The sequence below is a fragment of the Hibiscus syriacus genome, unplaced genomic scaffold (assembly GCF_006381635.1).
Source record: "Hibiscus syriacus cultivar Baekdansim isolate YM2019G1 unplaced genomic scaffold, ASM638163v2 tig00111779_pilon, whole genome shotgun sequence".
In the NCBI taxonomy this organism is placed as follows: Eukaryota; Viridiplantae; Streptophyta; class Magnoliopsida; order Malvales; family Malvaceae; genus Hibiscus; species Hibiscus syriacus.
This window is the reverse complement of record NW_024063176.1, coordinates 1411530-1433214: the sequence shown is the minus strand read 5'-3', so window position 1 is coordinate 1433214 and position 21685 is coordinate 1411530. Positions and strand designations below refer to the sequence as shown.

Sequence of the window (21685 nt, the reverse complement as noted above, 5' to 3'; positions counted from 1 at the left end):
TTAAATTTCTTAAAATATATTATGATAACAAATTAATATACTATTTTATTATATTTAATATATGATCGAGTAACATTTTCATATATTTAGAGGTAGTCATGGTAGGATCGAATTAAATTTTTGATTGACTTAGAATCAAATTTGAGTATTATACACTCCATTTAATATTTAATTTGAGATTAGAAAAAATTATTTCGATCTAAAATCGATTCGAATTTTAAAATTAAAATCTACACTTAAATCGACCCGATATAAGTACAAAAATCATATTTTTATTTGATAAAAATGAGAGTTAATTGAAAAAATTATAGCGAAAAACATTATAATAATGGTCCTTCAAATATAAAAGATAATTAATTATTACATATCATATATTTTCACCTTAAAATTAAGTCTAAACCGAATCAATCTTATCGGACTATACAATTTTTAATTTTAATTCTTTTTATTTCAACCGATTAAATCATTGAATCTCGAAATTGAATCCGATAACAGCAAGAGAAATCGTGCATAAAGGTGAATAGAATTGAAGACACCGTACCAATGGTCTTTTATTACATTGCAAAAACAAGTTTTACAACATGCATACCCCGAACATAAGGTGCTTTATTGCACTCCGTACCAAGTTCAGGACATATACTAAGAGGTAAGTGAATCTCAACTAGGGAAACACCAAGCTCTACTTAAGAGCTAAGCTTATTTATATCATAATATGTATTATAGAATGCTTTTTAACCAAGCCAAGCAACGCCTTCCAGATTCAAATAACCACCCATCGGCCATTCTGCAATTGAAACATCTTCTTGCGGTTGTCGCCGACCCACCAGTTCGGAGGAATCTTATACTCGTTCTTCACACGGTCTAAATATTTGTTCACGAGTGCTATATCGTAATCAAGTTTATCTGCCGGAATGTTCTTATCGACGTCTTTAATTGCAACTCCATGAGCATACACGTCCATGTTGTGACAACTATAATCATCCGCCAGGATTCCTCGAACACGTCGGCGTTTAGGTTCATATTCATCTTCATCTAGAGAACTCAATTCACTTCGTACACGTTTGCGTTTAGGTTCGTATTCAAGTTCGACTTCGTCTAGAGAGCCTATGTCGTTAAGTTCATGTTCATCTAGGAAAACAGCATAGGAGCCGAAGATTCTCTTCTTTAAGTACTTTGACTCGTTAGTGTCAACGATCAACTTAATTCCGAATTCAGCGTACGAGAAAAACCATGGTGGAAGAGTAGGAATGGAATCCTTTTCGTTTTTGATACGAAGAAGATGGAGGTGATCACCGAGTGTATGGAATACGTCTGCCAAACCGGCGTTTCCAACACGAGGACCACCGTACGCGAAGGCCGTGACCATGACCGGGTCGCCTTGGGTGGGCTTGTTATATCCATTGGCAACTATGTCCATTGCGGTTAGTGTTGCGAGTGCTGCACCCAAGCTAAAGCCCGTCACTGTTATGCTTGTTTCCTCATCTTTGTACTTGTTCACAAGCTCCTTTACCGCGTCCAAGACCTGGAGAAAGCAAGGCAACAATTATTGGTAAAGAAATGTGGTACAAAACAAGTATATACAAAACGATGGCAACCGGGCCGATTAAGATGGAGTTTTGATTAGGGATATGTATGAGTAGGTTAGGTCGGGTTGAATTTTTAAAACATGTTGGAGATTTTATTGACCTGATATTTGAAGTAAGATCCGCACTCGACTCAACATACACATATATAAAATAAAAGATAAAATAAACAATTTAGTTGAGAAAATATAAAGAGATATTATTGTAATTAATCTTAAATATATAAAGAATAATTATATTATCATTTCATGTAGGAGATTTTTCACCCTAAATCCTAATTCAATCTCACCACACCTTCAAAAAAAAATCTCATCCAAGACAAACTCAAATTTTCAAATTAAAAAGAATTGACTCTATAAAGTCGGGTCGAAACCCATTAGATTTAGATAAAAGTATTATAAACCTAACTAATATATGAAAAATATTTTTGTAATTATTCCCAAATAGGCTAGGATATGGTGGATTCTTTCTAAATCCAAATCCAACCGACCAAGTTAAAAAAACGACTTAATCGTATCAAACCCAACTCAAAATCCAAAGTATATATATATATATATATATATATATATATATATATATATTTAGGGATGGACACGGACTAAATTTCTGACAAACCTAACCCGATTTGGGTGAGTTAATCCGACCCGAACTTGACCCGTCTTTTTGAAATAAAATCTAAATCTGATTTAACCAAACACAAATATATTTATAAAAAATATTAATTTTATTCGATAAAAATATGAATCTAATTAAAAATAATAGAAAAAGGAATTTTATCGTATTTATCTTTAAATATATATGGCATAATTATTTTATTTTTCGCATTTGGTCGAATTAGAGATTTTTCACCTTAAAACCGAACTTGACATGAAATCGAATTAAAAAATATGTGCCAATAAGACCAGATCAAGTCGAAACACGTCGAGTTCGGCTATCGTTACCATCCTATACGTACCTGCTGTCTGGCACTAGTTTTGGTATGAGGAGAATCCGATCTTGTACCGGTATAGAGAGAGTGAAAGCCCCAGTGAACGGTAGCCTTGTGTTCTCTGGCAGTGGGGAATAGGTCCGAAGCGTCTCTTTGTATAATAAAAACGAAATCGTTGAGCCATTCCCACGACGTTGCGGTTCCTCTCCAAGCGATCAGAATGTCCCTCCGGCCGAGGACATGCTTTCCTTCATCGGTGGCCACCGCCACATACCCGAACCACGACGGCTCAACAAGGTCGCAGCCGGCTTAAAGGAAGTGTGTAACATCGTACTTGTATGGGTTTCCTTTTACAAGACAAGCCTTGGAGAAGAAGTCTTGTTCTGTGGCGTCGGATTCGTGGGTTTTGCAATTGAAGAGGTCTCCGGCGGCTCCAGCACTTTGAGCGTTGTGGATTAAGTAGGGGCGGAGATCGGGGTTTAGAGGTTGAAGGAGACCTTCCCATTTCTTCTCGCCGCTCAATTTTTTCCAACCGGTTACGACGGAGCAAACCATCACTCTCGATTCTATTTTATCTGATTTGGTTTTTTTTTTATTTTCTTGTATGCATGAGTAGCCAGGGCTGGGTGGTTTATATAGTGGAATTGCACTGCTACTGTGTAAGAAGAAAACAAGACACGTGTAAGCTGAGATTCATGCTTACATCAACACAGCTTACACAATAAATTTGCCAAATATTCCAGCCGACCAAGTTAAAAAAACGACTTAATCGTATCAAACCCAACTCAAAATCCAAAGTTTATATATATATATATATATATAAGGATGGACACGGACCAAATTTCCGACCAACATAACTAGATCTGGAAAATATATATTCTCTACTTAAAATTTGATTTAATTTAGGTTTAGGGTGAGTTAATCTAACCCGAACTTGATCCATCTTTTTAAAATAAAATCTAAATCTGATTTGATCCGATCAAACACAAAATATTTATAAAAAAATATTAATTTCATTCGATAAAAATATGAATCTAATTAAAAAATAATATAGAGATCAATTTTATCGTAGTTATCTTTAAATATATAAGATATAATTATTTTATTTTTCGTATTTGGTCGGATCAAGTATTTTTCACTTTAAAACCGAACTTGACATGAAATCGAATTAAAAAAATACGACCCAAGAAAACAAGACACGTGTAAGCTGAGATTCATGCTTACATCAACACAGCTTACACAATAAATTTGCCAAATATTATAGCCCCACTTTTTTTTTTTTTTTGAAAATACAAGAGTTGAAAATTAATTTAGGATCGAAATTATTTACTATAATAAATTTGAAACTCATCAGGTTTACATTATAGTTTTACAAAATATTAAAATTAACAGAAATTTGTAGTGTCTACACGATGAATTTCGTGAGCTCAAATTTAATTATTATATTTTATAAAACTCATCATATTTATACAATAAATTCTAAATCTATTGTAACTGTCGAGATGGTATTTCGCCCGGTGAAAACAAGTGCCGTTGCTTTCTAAATCTCATCTCAAAAAAGTAAGTTTTTTCTTCTTACATAAGATAAAACACAATTTGTAGAGTCGTCACCAATCATTCTATTGAGGTGTGATTGGTCAAAAAAAATGTTATGTTATTTTAATAAAATTTATAAAAATAATATTAAAATAACACAAAAAGGGTATGCTTACCAGAAAATGAGTTCAGGAGTCAGTTATGTGTGGGAAGGATTAACACCCCCACAACGCCCAAAATTAGTACATTTGTTTATTAATTAATATCTTTGCAATAAATTAACAAATTTGTATTTAATTTCAATTTATGATCCCATAAAAATAGTAAGGATATTATTTTATACCAACAAATCATTTAAAATACTTTCCTAATCAGTTAAGAAAATATTTTATGACTTATTGTACAAAATAATATAACCCAATTACATATAACAATTTTAATGATTTAATCAAGAAAATATAAAAATTAAGGTTACTATTATAACTACTTAATATGCAAAGTACTATAGTTGTAAATAATCCTCTAATAATATGAAAATATTAAAAATATTAAAATTAAGATAATAAAATACATGTTTCAAGAAAAAAATAAAAAATAAATCGAAACATTAAAATTAAGAAAGAAACGTGGGATTAGTATTAAAATATGGCCAAATTTATGGACAAAAGTTAGTGCTCTATCTTATATTAAAACAAAAATTTTAAAGTGGAGCATCCATAATTATAATGCTCTACCTTTTTAATTTTTTATTATTACTATTAATAATGGTAGCATTTTATGTCTTTATTACTATTTTTAATTATTCTTTATTTTATTTCATTTTAAACACTAGTATATATTATTAGGATACATATGCAACTAAAATAAAAGGTAATAGATAAGTATTAGTTTTAAAATATTTAAACATAAAAGGTAATAATAAATATAAAATAAAGTTGCAATTAAATAATAACCAAAATAATAATATAGGATTAAATTAAAAAATATATAAATTATTGGTCAATATACAAAATATTATAAAATATGTATATTAAAAGTGTAAATAATCCTAAAATATTATTTAAATATATGTAAATATACGGGTAGTGACTAAAATAAAAATAAATAAGATGTGAAGACAAAATTAAAAGATATAGAAACCTGATTTCGGTGACTATAATAGAAGATTACAGAATACAGGGACCATAGACGTGATTTATCAATCCTGAAATTGCACACATACTCCCTCCTCAAAACGACGTAGTTTTGAGGAGTGTATAAATACCCCAAATTTGGCTCAAAATGAAGATGGCCAATTCTTCTCATTTTCTCACTTTTGCTTCTCTCTCTAAGGAGAGAGAAGCTCTCACTTCTCTCTAAACTCCCTCACCGAAGGGAGCTCCGTTCACCGTCTGACCACCGGCCGGTCAATATTCCGGCCACCACAGGTCACTATTCACTACCATTGGTTACTATTCCGATCATTATTCACGGTTGGAAAAAATCAAAATAGCTCAAATCGTAGATCGAAATACCCGAAACGACCCTCATTTTTTCCTAAAAAACTTCAAAACGGCCTAGATCTAAGATTTTACCTTCGGTAAAACAACTTTTCTGACGATGTTTGGGCTTCGACGAATATAAGATCTCCTCTCCTTTCTTCTCCCTTCGGTTTGTTTGATGCTCGTTTGGTGTTGCTTGCTCTCTTCCCGTTCTTGTCGTTGTGTTCTCTCTGTCCTCCTTTGCTCTAGTAGGTTCGGCTTTTTATAGGCCTCAGACAACCGTTCATTTTGGTGAGTCACTGGATCTACGATTGTGACTCACCATAGGGAGTGAGGTGTGCGGTTCTCCTTCACCCTTTGGATTCTTCTAGTGAGATCTGATGGTGACAGCGGCGGTGGTGAGGTGTCACTGGAGGCGGCGGCTGTTAGGGTTGGACTTGTAAGTGGGCCTCCGTATTTTGTTTTAATTGGGTCTTTATTTTTATTGTATTATTTGTAATAATAATATAATTATTATAATAATAGTAGTAATAATAATAATAAATATAATTAGTATCGGGAACGGGACAAAAACTAGTGTCGACAGCTGCCCCTCTTTGTTCATTCTTGTGCCAACAAGAATAGGGTAAAGACAAAAAGACAATAAGTTTTTGTCCACTCTTTATTAGGAAATCAATAAAGAGTAAAAACATCCTGCCTGAAGGTCTTACAAATGGCCCTAAGGACTTATTCATCTTGCTCGAAAGACTAATAGATGACCCTAAGGATTTAAACATCTGGCTCGAAAGACTGACAGATGACCCGAAGGATTTACAAATTTGTGGGAAATAATTTACTAGGTAAAAAAAACTTATTACTTTTCAAAAATTTCATTTTCTTGAACATTAAATGAGAAGCTTTGAAAATGTCTTTCTCATTTTCATGCGAAAATCATATGTAAACATCCTACCCAAAGGTTTGACGGATGGCCCTAAGGACTTATCATCTAGCTCGAAAGGCTTACAGATGATCCGAAGGATTTAAGCATCATGCTTGAAAGACTTATTGATGACCCGAAGGATTTACAAATTTGTGCGAAATAATTTACTAGGTAAGAAACTTCTTACTTTTCAAAATTTTCATTTTCTTGAACATTAAATGAGAAACTTTGAAAATTGTTTTCTCATTTTCATGTGAAAATCATAGGTAAACATCCTACCCAAAGGTTTGACGGGTGGCCCAAAGGACTTATCATCTGGCTCGAAAGGCTTACAGATGACCCGAAAGATTTAAGCATCATGCTCGAAAGACTTACAGATGACCCAAAGGATTTACGAATCAAGAAACTCTTGAAAATCAAGATTAATTTCTTAGTTGTCAAGGAACCCCTTAAAATTAGGCTTAGCTTTCTTTTAAAAATTCTTTAGAGATAATCATCAAGAAACCCCTGAAAATCAGGCTTAGAATCTAAAATCTTATTTGAAAACATCCTGAATGAAGGTCTTATGGATGGCCTGAAGGATTTATCATACTGCTCAAAAGGCTTACAGATGACCCGAAGTATTTAAGCATCATGCTCGAAAGACTTACTGATGGCCCGAAGGACTAACTGATTCAGGAAATAGTTTACTAAGTAAGAAACTTTGGAAATCGCTTTCTTACTATTCGACAATTTCATTTTCAAATTAAATGAGAAACTTTGGAAATCTTTTTCTCATTTTTCGAAATAACTTGTTAGTTGGGTAACATGCCCCAAAAATAATGTTTTTTCTGTGGATTGTGTCCATCTATTCTTCAGATGTTTGCCTCTCCTAATATGAATCATGCATTTGGGATTTGAATTCTACCTTCCATTTGTAAGGTATTTTGTTCTTGTATCCTCATGTGAAAATGTAAATGCAATCAAATGTATCAATGTAATGCATGATCTTTTATGCAAATGATGTTCTTATGAATGCATAAATGTTGATTCAATATTCATTTGACTCGAAAGTGGCGAATTTTATCTTATTCCACTTGATCATTCCTTTCCAAGGTTTACTTCAGATATCAGTGTAGCAATTTATGCTATCAAGCTTTGTATTTCTGAAAAGCCATCTGATCAAATTGCATCTTTATATATTCTTTGTTTCATTAAAGTCTCAAAAGAAATGTTTCATTTATGGAACTCTTGTTGCAGTCAGAATTATAACCTTGTTGCCCCATTTTGTCTTTGATAACACCGGCTTTCTTCGCCTGGACTTTTGTAGAAATCCAATAAAGCTTTCATCTTTGAAAAGATAATCTAACATCTTTGGAGAATGTAGATGTAAATATGCCAAACTCAATAGAGATTAATTAGGAGAAAAATTTTTGTTCAAATTTGACTCTTGAAACACATCATAAGGAGGATTGTCCGCTATTAGTGAGTACTAATTATGGATGCAGAATTATGTGCAAGTATACACAATCGAACAAGTAATACAGTGATGAGTGAGTATCGTCTCCACAGGGATTGGAGGAAATTGATAAGTTCGGTCAAAGCGCTTTACTATGTCACCTAAGTAAAGTTAGTGATGTTATTTGCAAATGAAAATGATGTGGCAAAATGAATGGATGTTGTGGAAATTGTCTGATGGTAATATGGTAGCAGATTGAGATGTTATGGCAAATTGAATTGTGCTGAGTGAAAACAAATAAAAATATAAAGGCAAAATAAACTGTAAATACTAGATTTGCTTATAGGGACTTTAGACTCCTCACACGACAAGCTACTATGAGAATGAGTGATAGGAGTTACTTAGGAAATTTAAGTCTACTTCTTAGAATGGTCTTACTTCAATGCCTTCTCAGTCCGACAGAGTTGACTAAGGGTGTCTTATGTTATCTCTAGTAAGGGACTCGACAGATTGAAGATGCATTGGCAAAACCGGTTGGCGTTAGTTACTGTAGGGATCCTATTGGTCCAGATAACAGGATATGTCTCGGTAATACCTTTTTGCGGCAGCATTAACATCTAACCTATCGATCGTGCACTACTCCTTTTAGTCGAAGGAAATCCTAGAGGTATAAGGTTCTAGGTGCTCGAGATCTTTCGAGAGGTTTCTAATGAAAGAATTCTTTAGATGTTTTGATATGGGGAGTAGAAGAGATTCTGGGGAGTACAAGAGATTCAAAAGAGGTATAACAGTATACAAGAAGATACCTGCTTTCTGGCACTAATTTTATCATGAGTAGAAACTGGTATTGTTCCAGTATAAAGAGAGTAGATACCTGCTTTCTGGCACTAATTTTATCATGAGTAGAAACTGGTATTGTTCCAGTATAAAGAGAGTAGAAGCCCTTGTGCATCTTAACTTCACTCTGACCCGGGAATAGGTCTGAACCCGATACTAGTGGAAAAACTCGGAAGTTATTGCCCCATTCCGAGGCTGTTTTGGTTCCTCTCCAAGCAACCAAGACGTCTCTCCTGCCCAGAACGCGCGTCTCTTTGTTGGTGGCCACCGCCACATAACCGATCCATGCGGGCTTTACATGTTTTGAGCCTGCATAGATGAAGCGGCGCACGTCGTACTCGAATGGGTTTCCTTTTACGAGACATGCCCTGGTGAAGAAGTTTTCTTCGGAGGCGTTAGGTCCATAGGTGTTACTGTTGAAAATGTCTACCGCAGCTCCAGCCCTTTGGCCGTAGTGAATGATCTAGCGGCGAAGATGAGAATCTAGAGGTTGAAGGAGACCTTCCCAGTTGTTCTCGCCGCTCAGTTTTCTCCAATTGCTTGGTATGTAGTTGTCCACCATTCTTTTTCTCCCTTCTTTTCCCATTTTATAAGTTTTGTTGTGTGCCTGAGACGACTCGAGTAACCATGGTTGGGAGCTTTATATAGGCCAAGTATTCTCCCATTTTAAAAAACAAGGCAAGTGACTTATTTTATTCACTTTTAAATTTTTTTAAGATTATTTTAATTTCTCGTATTTTATTTTGATATAAAATAATTATTTGTCCAATATGACAAATATTATGTGTCTAAATGATGACATAGGCACATATATTACGTAAATGAGTGATGACGTGTCACATGCTACATGTACATAAGAGATGATGTGTCACGTGCCATGTGTACATAAATGATGTTGTGTCACGTACCACGTGTACGTAAAAGATGATGTGACACATATCATGTGTTTAAAGTGATGATGTATCACATGCCACGTGTTCAAAGCGATGATGTATCACATGCCACATGTATGTAAATGATGACATAGCACGTGACACATCATCACTTACGTACATGTGGCATGTGACATGCGAGCAACAAACATCGATCGTTAGTCAACTAACAGTTTTCATCCAATCAGAGAATATTTTATCCAAAATGAAATATTGCGAGACCAAAATGCTTCGAGAAAAGAATAGAGGTCAAAGCGATTATTCTATAATAAATAGATATTACGTGAAACTATGTATTTTTAAATTTGATGTTGACTTTGGCATTTATTATTTACATACTTAACCGTAAATATGCATAATATATATATATATATATATTAAATAATAGATATTTACACCAATAGCTTAGTTTATTTTTATTATAAAATATATTTAATTTAGAAATAAAATAAGCTAACTAGTACAAAATATGAGGTTTTAAAATAATAATATAGGATAATTATTAAAATTTGTAACTAATTAATGAAGACATAATGTATAGTTAAATGTATTTTTATTAATTTAGTTTTAATTTTAATTTAATTTAATAAATTAATCATCGTATCAGATGGTGATATGTGTCACTAGTTAAGTAATGATGACCAAATGTATAATCATATCAATTCTGTTAATTGTCATGTTAGTTTCTCCATCAAATGTTAATAATAAGTAGCTTGATTTATATCATTTAAATAGTTAAATAATTTGATTGATAAAATTAGAAGATCGATAATTATATTAAAATATCTCATAATTGAGCTGCCACAAATATAATTTACCCTAAAAAATTATAATATTCAAAAGTAAATAAATTGATTAAAATATAAATAAATATTAAAGTTGCAATAATATCTATAACAAATTCCAACCACACACAACAAAACAGATAGATCATTGATATAAAACTATTTGAGTGAAAGTAAAAGATAGAAGTCAATAAATTGATCCAACAACGTTTGGACTTTAATATTTTCCTTAAAATAAGAAAAAGGATTAGGTGAATGATAAATATTGAAAACATATCTATAGACTTTAGGTTCATATTCCGGGTGGGAATGGGTTTGGATAAGCATAAAGTAGATTTTTTTTTCTTTCATTAACTCGATTTAAATATCATCTAATTCGACTCATAAATAATTGTCGTCAATATTATAAAAAGTATATCGGAGGTAGAACTAGTTAAATAGTTGATTTTCAATTTAATTTGTAGAACTACTAGTTTAATAATAATTGTTTAACTAATAACCAATTGATTTAGTAAGATGAGATAATAGATCTATTAAATAAGAACATATGTCCGTATCCTATAAATGCAGCAAATTAGATCAAGAAGATTATCACATAATAAACCTCTAAAAATACTAAATTTAAATTAATCAATTAATAAATAATATATAAATAATTACTTCATAGTAATAATAATAACAACTATTATTATTCTATATACGAGGAAAAATCATTGTCATGAGAAGGTGAGTTATAAATAAATAAATAAGTCAATAGTAAGGAGACGACGACTTTACACTAAAGAAGTCTCCCATCACACGACGACTTTTATGAATAATTAATATCTAACATTAAAAAAAGTTATTTATTTACCTTAACTATTTTGTACGAACAATATTTGAAAATGTATTTCTCTTGTAGTTGGAAGAATTTTTCATGGATCCCCTTACAAAACGGTATTTTTTTTTAAATTTTTTATTGATAATACATTTAATTTTTTTAAAAAAAGGTATAGTATCAACATGACAAAGTAAAAATCAATTGAATATAAAAGGACTTTTATGCGAAAAATCATCGAAGACATGCTTCCCTTGTAGTTGTGAGATGTCTTCATAGATTTCCTTCACAAAAAAATTTATCTTTCGTATAAGTAAGAAAAATATTATGACTTATAATAAAATAAAGTTCAAATAATAATACACAAACACACACATATATATAATATGAAGAAATATGTTTAAGGGGGTAGTGACCATAGTGAATAAATTAAAAGAAACAATAATTAAATAGCTAAGTCAATAAACTTTAGTTAAAGATCTAATCGAACATAAGAGAAAATGTAAGGGACCAAACATGCTATAAATCTACAAAGATTCCTATTTTCTAACTAGAGTAGTGATAATAAAGGTAAGCAAGTTCGATTTCAAATCCAAAATATAAATCAAGCATCGGTTCTCTATTAACATAAATAAGAGACTAACATGAATATTCTATAAACTAACAGTCAAGATTGAAATACCATATAAACATGAAAAATAATAAATAAGACTAAAATATAAACAATAAAACTATAGGTACGTGGAAATAAATAGACCACGAGTGATAGTGAGGACCAAAATAAGATGAAATGCAAATTAAAAGGCATAAATGAAAATATAGAAAAGTAAGTGCTGGAAATTCAAGGGCTTGAAAATTAAAATGCTGAATTAAAGTGCTAGAATTTTAAGGATTAAAGTAAAATAAAGGAAAAATAAATGGCACAAATTTAAAGGTGCATAAAAATTAAATAACAAAAATAAAAAGTTAGTGTTAATTTTAATATTTAACTCGAATCGTAAATAATGCTAGTCGTATCCCGGGACGGGTCGTTGCAAGGTCGTACCATGATTCGAATATAAAATTAAAAATTAGAGGTTAAAAGTTAGAAATTAGTAAGTTAGAAGTCAGTAAAAGTTATTTGTTAGAAATTAATCGAGTACAAACCATAATAATGCGGCTCACACCCTGGATTGCGTCGCCACAAGGTCGATTTGAATGTTAGAATAAAATTAAATGCAAGTTAGTGACCAAATTAAAAGAAATGAAAATAACATGCCGGAATTAAAACAAATAAATCAAGAAAAATGTCAAGTCAGTGACTAAATTGAGAGGAATGTAAAACAAGTTGTCGAAATTAAAACAATTAAGGTATGAATAAACTAAATCAGTGACTAAATTGAAAGTATTGTAAATATGATGCCAAATATCAAACAATTAAAAATAAAGAATGAGCGGTGACCATTTTATAAAAACATGCTAAAGCTGGAAGGGTCTAGGCATTAATTTACCAATTTCTTTAACATATATTCATTCTTTTTACCACTTTGAGTAACACAAGCCACCTTGTTTTTTCAATTTTTTTTGTTTTGTCTCTTAAAATGCTCTCAACCCTCTCTTTTATTTTGCTTGTTGGACTTTTAAAGTTTTTAATTTCATCATTGAACTTAATACATTAGATTTTTTTTAGTAATTCTATAGTTAAATAGTTAATGGTATTAAAATGACACCTTTAAAAAAAATCACCAAAAGACATAGTTTTACATCTATATAACAACTCATTTATAAAGCCATTAGTGAAAAAACGACTAAGTGGCCAAAAAACCTAATGAATTAAGTTCAATGAGGAAATTGAAAAGTTTTAAAGTACAATGAGTGAAATATGAAAAAGTGTAAATTTCAATTACTAAATTTGTAATTTACTGAATATTTAATTGTATAAAATATTAGAAAAACATATAGATACAAAAATAGGAAAATATGTGAAACATAATGATTTCGTCCAGATTTATTAATATTATTAACTTATTTTACATAATACATTGTTACAATAAAAATACAAAATAAAATAAAAAATAAGAAAAAGGTTGTCGGGCCTTTCATCTTAGAGAAAATTATAGTTTAATATTATTTTGGATAATTCGAGAATTCATCTTAATTTAAACCTATATTAAATAGTGTTATTGTACTGGAATAATTGTTCGTCCAGCTCAGTTGGTAGAGCGCAATGCTCTTAACCTTGTGGTCATGAGATTGAGTCTCACGGTAGGTAATTTATAATTATCGAAGGTCTTCCACGGAAGTTGTTCTTATCCTAGTGTTGGGGATAACCTACTACCATACCCCCCTTACCCCATTACAGATGAAAATAGGGTCAACTAATTTTTTTTTGTATTGGAATAAAAAAAAACTACTATCAAGTAAGCATCGGTTTTATGAGTATTGTAGGAATATTAATCTTTTCCACACATAATAGGTACTCGAACTCAATTTTAATTTTTATTCACTAAAAATAATTTTTAACTGAAATCTTAATTTTATTTAAATAAAAATATATATTTTATGATTTAATTACATCTATTAAAAGATTGATAACTATTCCTACGTTTTATATTTTATAAAAAGTCATGTCACTTTATATGGGTAGGGATGGATCCACATATTATTTAGAATGATTTATTTTTAAATTTAAAATTTTTCAATTAATTAATTATTTTATTGATTATACATATTTTAAAATTTTATTTGAGTCTATCCCTATAAAAAATTATGTATATATATATATATATATATATATATATATATATATACATATATATACTCGAAAATATTTTTAAATACGTCCCTAAATGTAATAAATGTAAGTCAGCCAAAATGGTTACAACAATAAAATTGTTTCACATTGATATTTCCAAGCATAGAGATTTGTAGTTTATAGTTATATTTCAGAATCAGTTTCAGACACATCAGTACTTGTAATGGTTTCATTGTCATTGTAAAATTTGTCTTCATTTATGAAATAAAGCTGTGATCAAACATGGTAGCTGACAGATTATCAAAATGTCATTTTTATCTTTGCAATTGGATTTCTATTGGTTAGAATATATTATTTTATATTATTTTGTGGATATTGTATGTGTGTTCTAAATTGTCCTCGTTAATTTAATATTGTTTTTGAAAAATTTAGTAAAAGAATGGTTTTAAATTAAGATAGTTTAAGTAGGAATGGGTAGGAAATTTTATATAAATATAATTTTTAATAAATTATATTAAAAATATAGAAGGTACGAAATCATAAAATTTTAAGAGAAATAGATTAGGAAATCATATAAAATATATTATATAAAAATCTACAAGGGTAATTACCCTAATATCAACTCGATTTGTCTCTAATTTCAATCGATAAATTCATTAGCGAATTTTAAAATTTAATCTAAAATTTTAATATTCTTATTTATTACATGAATATGCATTGCTAATTATACACATTTCCCGAAATAATATATGTACATACATCGATAAATCAAATAATAAATTTAATATAAGAAACATCAAGATAGAACTATAAAATTTTAAAAGAGTCAAAATTAAAAAGAACTAATTAAAAATGACTTATAAATTAAATAATTATATTTCAGAAAGGACAAAAGTGAAAAGAGTTACAAAATTTATTTTATTTTAAATGATATTATAAAATAAATAATAAAGTAATTTTAATAATATTTTTTAATAGAGAAAATCGCCTCAGTGACCAAAAATACCTTATAATATACGATTTTAACCAACTTTTTTTGGATTTGCCAAAATGACCAATAAAATCGCAACGCGATATCAAAATCGCGTTGCGATTTAGAAAATCGCAACGTAAAAAAGAAAATCGCAACGGTCAAAAGAAAATCGCAACGCGAGCTTCCAAGTTCGCAACGCGATTTAGAAGAAAATCGCAATGCGATTGATAGAATCGCAATGCGATTGATAGAATCGCAATGCGATTGATAGAATCGCAATGCGATTGAGAGATTCGCAACGCGATTTAGAAGAGAATCGCAATGCGATTGATAGAATCGCAATGCGATTGATAGAATCGCAATGCGATTTATAGAATCGCAACGCGATTAAGAGAATCGCAACGCGATTGAGAGATTCGCAACGCGATTTAGAAGAGAATCGCAACGCGATTTAGAAGAGAATCGCAACGTTGAAAATAAAATCGCAACGGTTTTAATATTATAAGTTATTTTTGGTCACTGAGGCGATTTTCTCTTTTTAATATTGTGATGTATGAAGTATTAATTTTAAATACTTTTTCAAGTAATTAATATAAATGGTTTATTATTTAATACACTAATAGTAATCCCCCCCATAAACAGTCTTAATTTACATGTCTCTTTAATTAATTATTTAAATTTCTTAAAATATATTACGATATCAAATTAATATATTATTTTATTATATATAATATATGATCGAGTAACATTTTCATATATTTAGAGGTAGTCATGGGTAGGATCGAGTTAAATTTTTGATTGACTTAGAATCATATTTGAGTATTATACACTCCATTTAATATTTAATTCGAGTTTAGAAAAAAATTCGATCTAAATTTGACTCGAATTTTAGAATTGAAATCCACACTTAAATCGATCCGATATTAGTACCAAAAAAATCATATTTTTATTTGATAAAAATGAGAGTTAATTGAAAAAATATAGAGAAAAACATTATAATAATGGTCCTTCAAATATAAAAGATAATTAATTATTACATATCATATATTTTCCTTAAAATTAAGTCTAAATCGAATCAATCTTATCGGACTATACAATTTTTAATTTTAATTCCTTTATTTCAACCGATTTAAATCATTGAATCTCGAAATTGAATCCGATAACAGCAAGAGAAATCATGCATAAAGGTGAATATAATTGAAGACACCGTACCAATGGTACGTCTTTTATTACATTGCAAAAACAAGTTTTACAACATGCATACCCCGAACATAAGGTGCTTTATTGCGCTCCGTACCAAGTTCAGGACATATACTAAGAGGTAAGTGAATCTCAACTAGGGAAACACCAAGCTCTACTTAAGAGCTAAGCTTATTTATATCATAATATGTATTATAGAATGCTTTTTAACCAAGCCAAGCAACGCCTTCCAGATTCAAACAACCACCCATCGGCCATTCTGCAATTGAAACATCTTCTTGCGGTTGTCACCGACCCACCAATTCGGAGGAATCTTATACTCGTTCTTCACACGGTCTAAATATTTGTTCACGAGTGCTATATCGTAATCTAGTTTATCTGCAGGAGTGTTCTTATCGATGTCTTTGATTGCAACTCCATGAGCATACACGTCCATGTTGTGACAACTATAATATTGCGGCAGGGCTCCTCCAACACGCCGGCGTTTAGGTTCATATTCATCTTCATATAGCGAACTCAATTCACTTCGTACACGTTTGCGTTTAGGTTCGTATTCAGGTTCGACTTCGTCTAGAGAGCCTATGTCGTTAAGTTCATGTTCATGTTCATCTAGCAAAACAGCATAGTAGCCGAAGGGTCCCTTCCACTTCAAGTACTCCGACTTATAAGAGTTAACGATCAACTTAATTCCGAATTCAGCGTATGAGAATATCCCTGGTGGAAGAGTAGGAATGAAATCCTTTTCGTTTTTGATACGAAGAAGATGGAGGTGATCACCGAGTGTATCAAATACGTCTGCCAAACCAGCGTTTCCAACACGCGGACCGCCGAAAGTGAAGGCCGTGACCATGACCGGGTTGCCTTGGGTGGGCTTGTTATATCCATTGGCAACTATGTCCATTGCGGTTAGCATTGCGAGTGCTGCACCCAAGCTAAAGCCCGTGACTGTTATGCTTGTTTCCTCATCTTTGTACTTGTTCACAAGCTCCTTTACCGCGTCCAGGACCTGGAGGAAGCAAGGCAACAAGGAATTAGTTATTGGTGCAACCGGAGAGGTTAGGATGGGGTTTAAATTGACTCAATCCGGTCTGACATCTGACTCAAAATATAATTATGAATCTGACCTGAAAATTTTATTCGAATTTTAATCTAAATCCGAACTAATTCGATTAAACATAATTTTTATATTTTACATATTTTGTTATCTAAATAGAAAAATTACTTAATAAAATACTAATTCAATCAATTTAATAACAAAATATTAAAGTGAGATTTAGTTTAATACCGTAGTTATAATGTTTTATACATTGATTTTTGGTATAATGCTAAAAAAATATATGATGTTTAATAAAATATTCACTTTAGTCCTTATTCTTTTTTTCAAAGTACTTTGACCCTTAATGTTTTATCTTAGGATAAAATAACTTTTGATTGGATGAAAATTGTTAGTTAACTAAAATTTGACACTCTACGTTGTTGTGACAAGACTTATGTTTAAAGTGATGATATGATACATACCTCGTATACAAAGTGATGATGCAATACAAACCACATTTACACAAGTGATGATGTAATTGATGTCATATGCCCAAAATGATAATGTAATGCTGACACATATAATATGTCTAAAATGATGATGTGATATATGTAACGTATAATTACCCATAATAAAGTAGGACAAAATAGTTTCTACCCACCTCATCAAGCGGAAAAATCTCAACTCAATTTGATCAAATTCAACTTAAAATACGAAGTTTATATATATATATATGATCTACTTACATCTAATGTAAAACTTTTGTAAAATCTTTTAAGATATTTTTTAGAATCGTTGATAAGGAAAAATCAATACTGAGATTAAATGTTTGAATCTCAATCATTTATTTTTTTACTCAAGTGGATCTAAGTATATATATGTATGTATGTATGTATATATGTATATGTAGGTACGAACCTGCTGTCTGGCACTAGTTTTGGTATGAGGAGAATCCGATCTGGTACCGGTATAGAGAGAGTGGAAACCCGAGTGAACGGTAGCCTTGTGTTCTCTGGCAGTGGGGAATAGGTCCGAAGCGTCTCTTTGTATAATAAATGGGCATCGTTGAGCCATTCCGACCATGTTGCGGTTCCTCTCCAAGCGATCAAAATGTCCCTCCGGCCAAGGACATGCTTTCCTTCATCGGTGGCCACCGCCACATACCCGAACCACGACGGCTCAACTTGGTCGCAGCCGGCGTAAAGGAAGTGTGTAACATCGTACTTGTATGGGTTTCCTTTTACAAGACCAGCCTTGGAGAAGAAATCTTGTTTTGTGGCGTCGGGTTCGTGGGTTTCGCCATTGAAGAGGTCTCCGACGGCTCCGGCACTTTGAGCACAGTGGATTAAGTAGCGGCGGAGATCGGGGCTTAGAGGTTGAAGGAGACCCTCCCAGTTCTTATCGCCGCTTAGTTTTTTCCAACCGGTTACGACGGAGCAAACCATCACTCTCTACTATATTTTCTCTGATTTGTGTTTTTGATTTTCTTGTATGCATGAGGTGAGTTCAGTAGCCATGTCTGGATGATTTATAGAGGGAAATTACACTGCTACCGTGTAAGAAGAAAACAAGACACGTGAAAGTTGAGATTCATGCTTACATCAATACCGCTAACTACTAACCTGTAACTATATTTAACGCTTTCACAATATACTGGTAAAAGTTGAAATTGGAAAAGAATAGGCATAACCATAAAATTGCTTTTAACTTTTGCAGTAATATATATATATTATTAGTATTTTATCTCTCAATATTTTAATTTTGAGTCAAAACAGATTTTATTAGAGAAAAATTATTAGTTAATAAAAGATTAATTCATATTATTGATGTGATATTTTCACATTATTCAATTTATAACGTAACATTTATTATATCTTTTAAAATGATAATATAATATGTATTATGTCACTCAAAATGATAATGTAAAATATATCACATTACTCAAAATAATGATATAATTTGTGTCATATCATCCAATAATTATATAAATATATATTGTCATTAATGATGTGACATATGTCACATCATTCAAAATAATAATATATTTTGTGTTTCTTTAATAATATTGATTAATTGTTAATCAATTAACGATTTTTGTCCTATAAAATATGTTTTAACAAAAAATTAAAACATTAAAAGAATAAAATGTTTTAAAAAGAGAATAAAAATTAAAGTGGTTATTTACATCAATATTGAAAAGTAATTTTATGATTGTGTTTATCTTTACGCGTAATATAAAGAAAAATCCAAATTTAGATTAGGAACATTCCCGCGCGTGTACCTATATATATCTGCCCATTTAGTCATTTATATATGTGAAAACATTTATTTTCAACAAGGACAAAATAAACATTTATGACCCTTATTGCGGCATATATATATGTGTTCACACATATTCGTGTTGGTAATGTAAAATGAGCTTTTTTATATTTATCGAGTATAAAAACGTTTAAAAATAATTATTTTTTGTGTTAAATAATTAAAACTAAGGCTAATGAGTGCTGACACAAAGAGTTGAGATTCAGGAATTTGAAATTGTAAGTTTAATTTTGAATCCTACCATACTGTCTCTCTTAGTGGATAATTTATAAATTTTTATGTAAATCTCAATTGGATCTTAACTATACTACAATGACTGTTTTGTTGAGTGAATATTTGAAATATGTCTCTTCCCGTCTTCTATTTGAACTAAGGTCTTGTAGTTTGATAGGACATGGATTCTTTTTCCCTAAGAAAAGGTTCATGTTTTCCCACATTCACAAAGATTTTCACTATTCTAATTAGAATGGAATTGAAAAGTGAAAACGGTGCTTATTTTCCATTTTGTGATACTATTTTTAACTAGGTAAATGAATGAAATGTTATATTTTATTTTATTTCTTTTTGCAAATTCATGTTACAAGCTATGGTGCTTCCTGTAAAACTGTTTCAACCATGTCAAATGGATAGCCAATAAAACGATGAAGGTACACAAAGGGGTGTAAATGAAATGAAGAGAACATTCGATGAATCATTTCTAAAATATTTATATAACGTTCGTTTATGTTTGTTTATTGAGTTAAATAATAGAGTATGAATAAATATTTTATATTCATTTAATAAACAAAAGAACACGAACATTGGTGTGTTCGATTCATTTATATATGTTTATGAATAAATTCATTTACCGACTCGTTTATAAACTCATTTACCTGATTATTCTTTTCTTTTTACCTTTTACATTTTAAATATTGATGAATAACATAACTTGTCATGAAACAATGGGTGTTTTGGCATCAAAATTGAGTGATCACGAAGATGATAACAATGGAGTTTTCATTATGTTGGTGAAGCCACTTTTTGAAGCATGACGTGAACAAAATTAGCATGTGCAATCAGGCGCGAGCTTTTCAAGTTTTTATTATATTAAAATTTTAATAGAGTATTCTTTCAAATTATTCGTGAATTTTTCAAGTCAGATATAAAGTAATTTATTTTGAACCAAATTCAAACTCGAGTCAAATTTACTAAAATCAAGCATTGACTGAGTTAAACTCAAATAATATATAATTTGTCTTATCTCATTTATAGCTTTACTCCTAAGGTGGGGGGTTTGTAACGGGTCATTTATCGCCCACCACTGCACAATTCTATTTTAAACTTTATTTTAAATGAGTAGTGTTTTGAAGCCATCAAGTGACCTAAGGGAATACTATTCTCCTTATAGCTCTTAGGTTCGAGCAGTTACATCTGTAAGGTGTGTGTTGTCAATAGATTAAGAAAGCTATGAATAAATATTACATTGGTGAGTATGAAACTTATTTTGTCTATAGGTTATGATTCAATTTGTTTAATTTTAAAATTAATGAGAATTTAATTAATATTTAAATAGAAAAAATAAGGATGTAATTTAATTTATTTAATTTTAAAATAAGTATGAGCTCAATACTTGATAAGTTTCAAAATTAAGAAGGGCCTTAAAAGTAATTTGATCTAAAAACTGGAGAAATAAAATTTAATATTCTTAGTTTCGGAAGTATGAAAAACCTAAAAAATAATTTGACTTAAAAAAAATTGAGGCATATCCTTTCTCACTAATAAAATAGTTTCGACTTTGTATATGATGCATTATCACTGCATGGGTCTCAGACATTATCAATAAACTATAATTCTTTATCAACAATCAGTTGATTTAATAAGATGAAGCACTAGATTCCTTAGGTAAAGTTAAGGGTTCAAACCCTGTCGTTTGCGAATGAAGTAAATTGAGTTGGGTGGGTCATCCTTGTCTCTGTAGTACCCAATCTAGATTAGTCGATCAATAAATCAGATACCAATGATTAATTAAAAAAACATAATTATTCATTTAATTAGAAAAAAATTATTTAGGGACTTATAAATAAATATTACCTTATAATCACCTCAAACTATTAAAAAATGAGTATGACACTTAGTTTGTTTAATTTTAAAATTAATAAGAATTTAATTAATATTTAAATAGAAAGAA

General features: G+C 30.7%; 2 pseudogenes; both read right to left on the bottom strand.

The window, feature by feature from the left end:
- Positions 1-620: 620 nt before the first annotated feature.
- Positions 621-3091, bottom strand: LOC120170351 (annotated as a pseudogene).
- Positions 3092-16232: 13141 nt separating this feature from the next.
- Positions 16233-18701, bottom strand: LOC120170284 (annotated as a pseudogene).
- Between the last annotated feature and the right edge of the window lie 2984 nt (positions 18702-21685).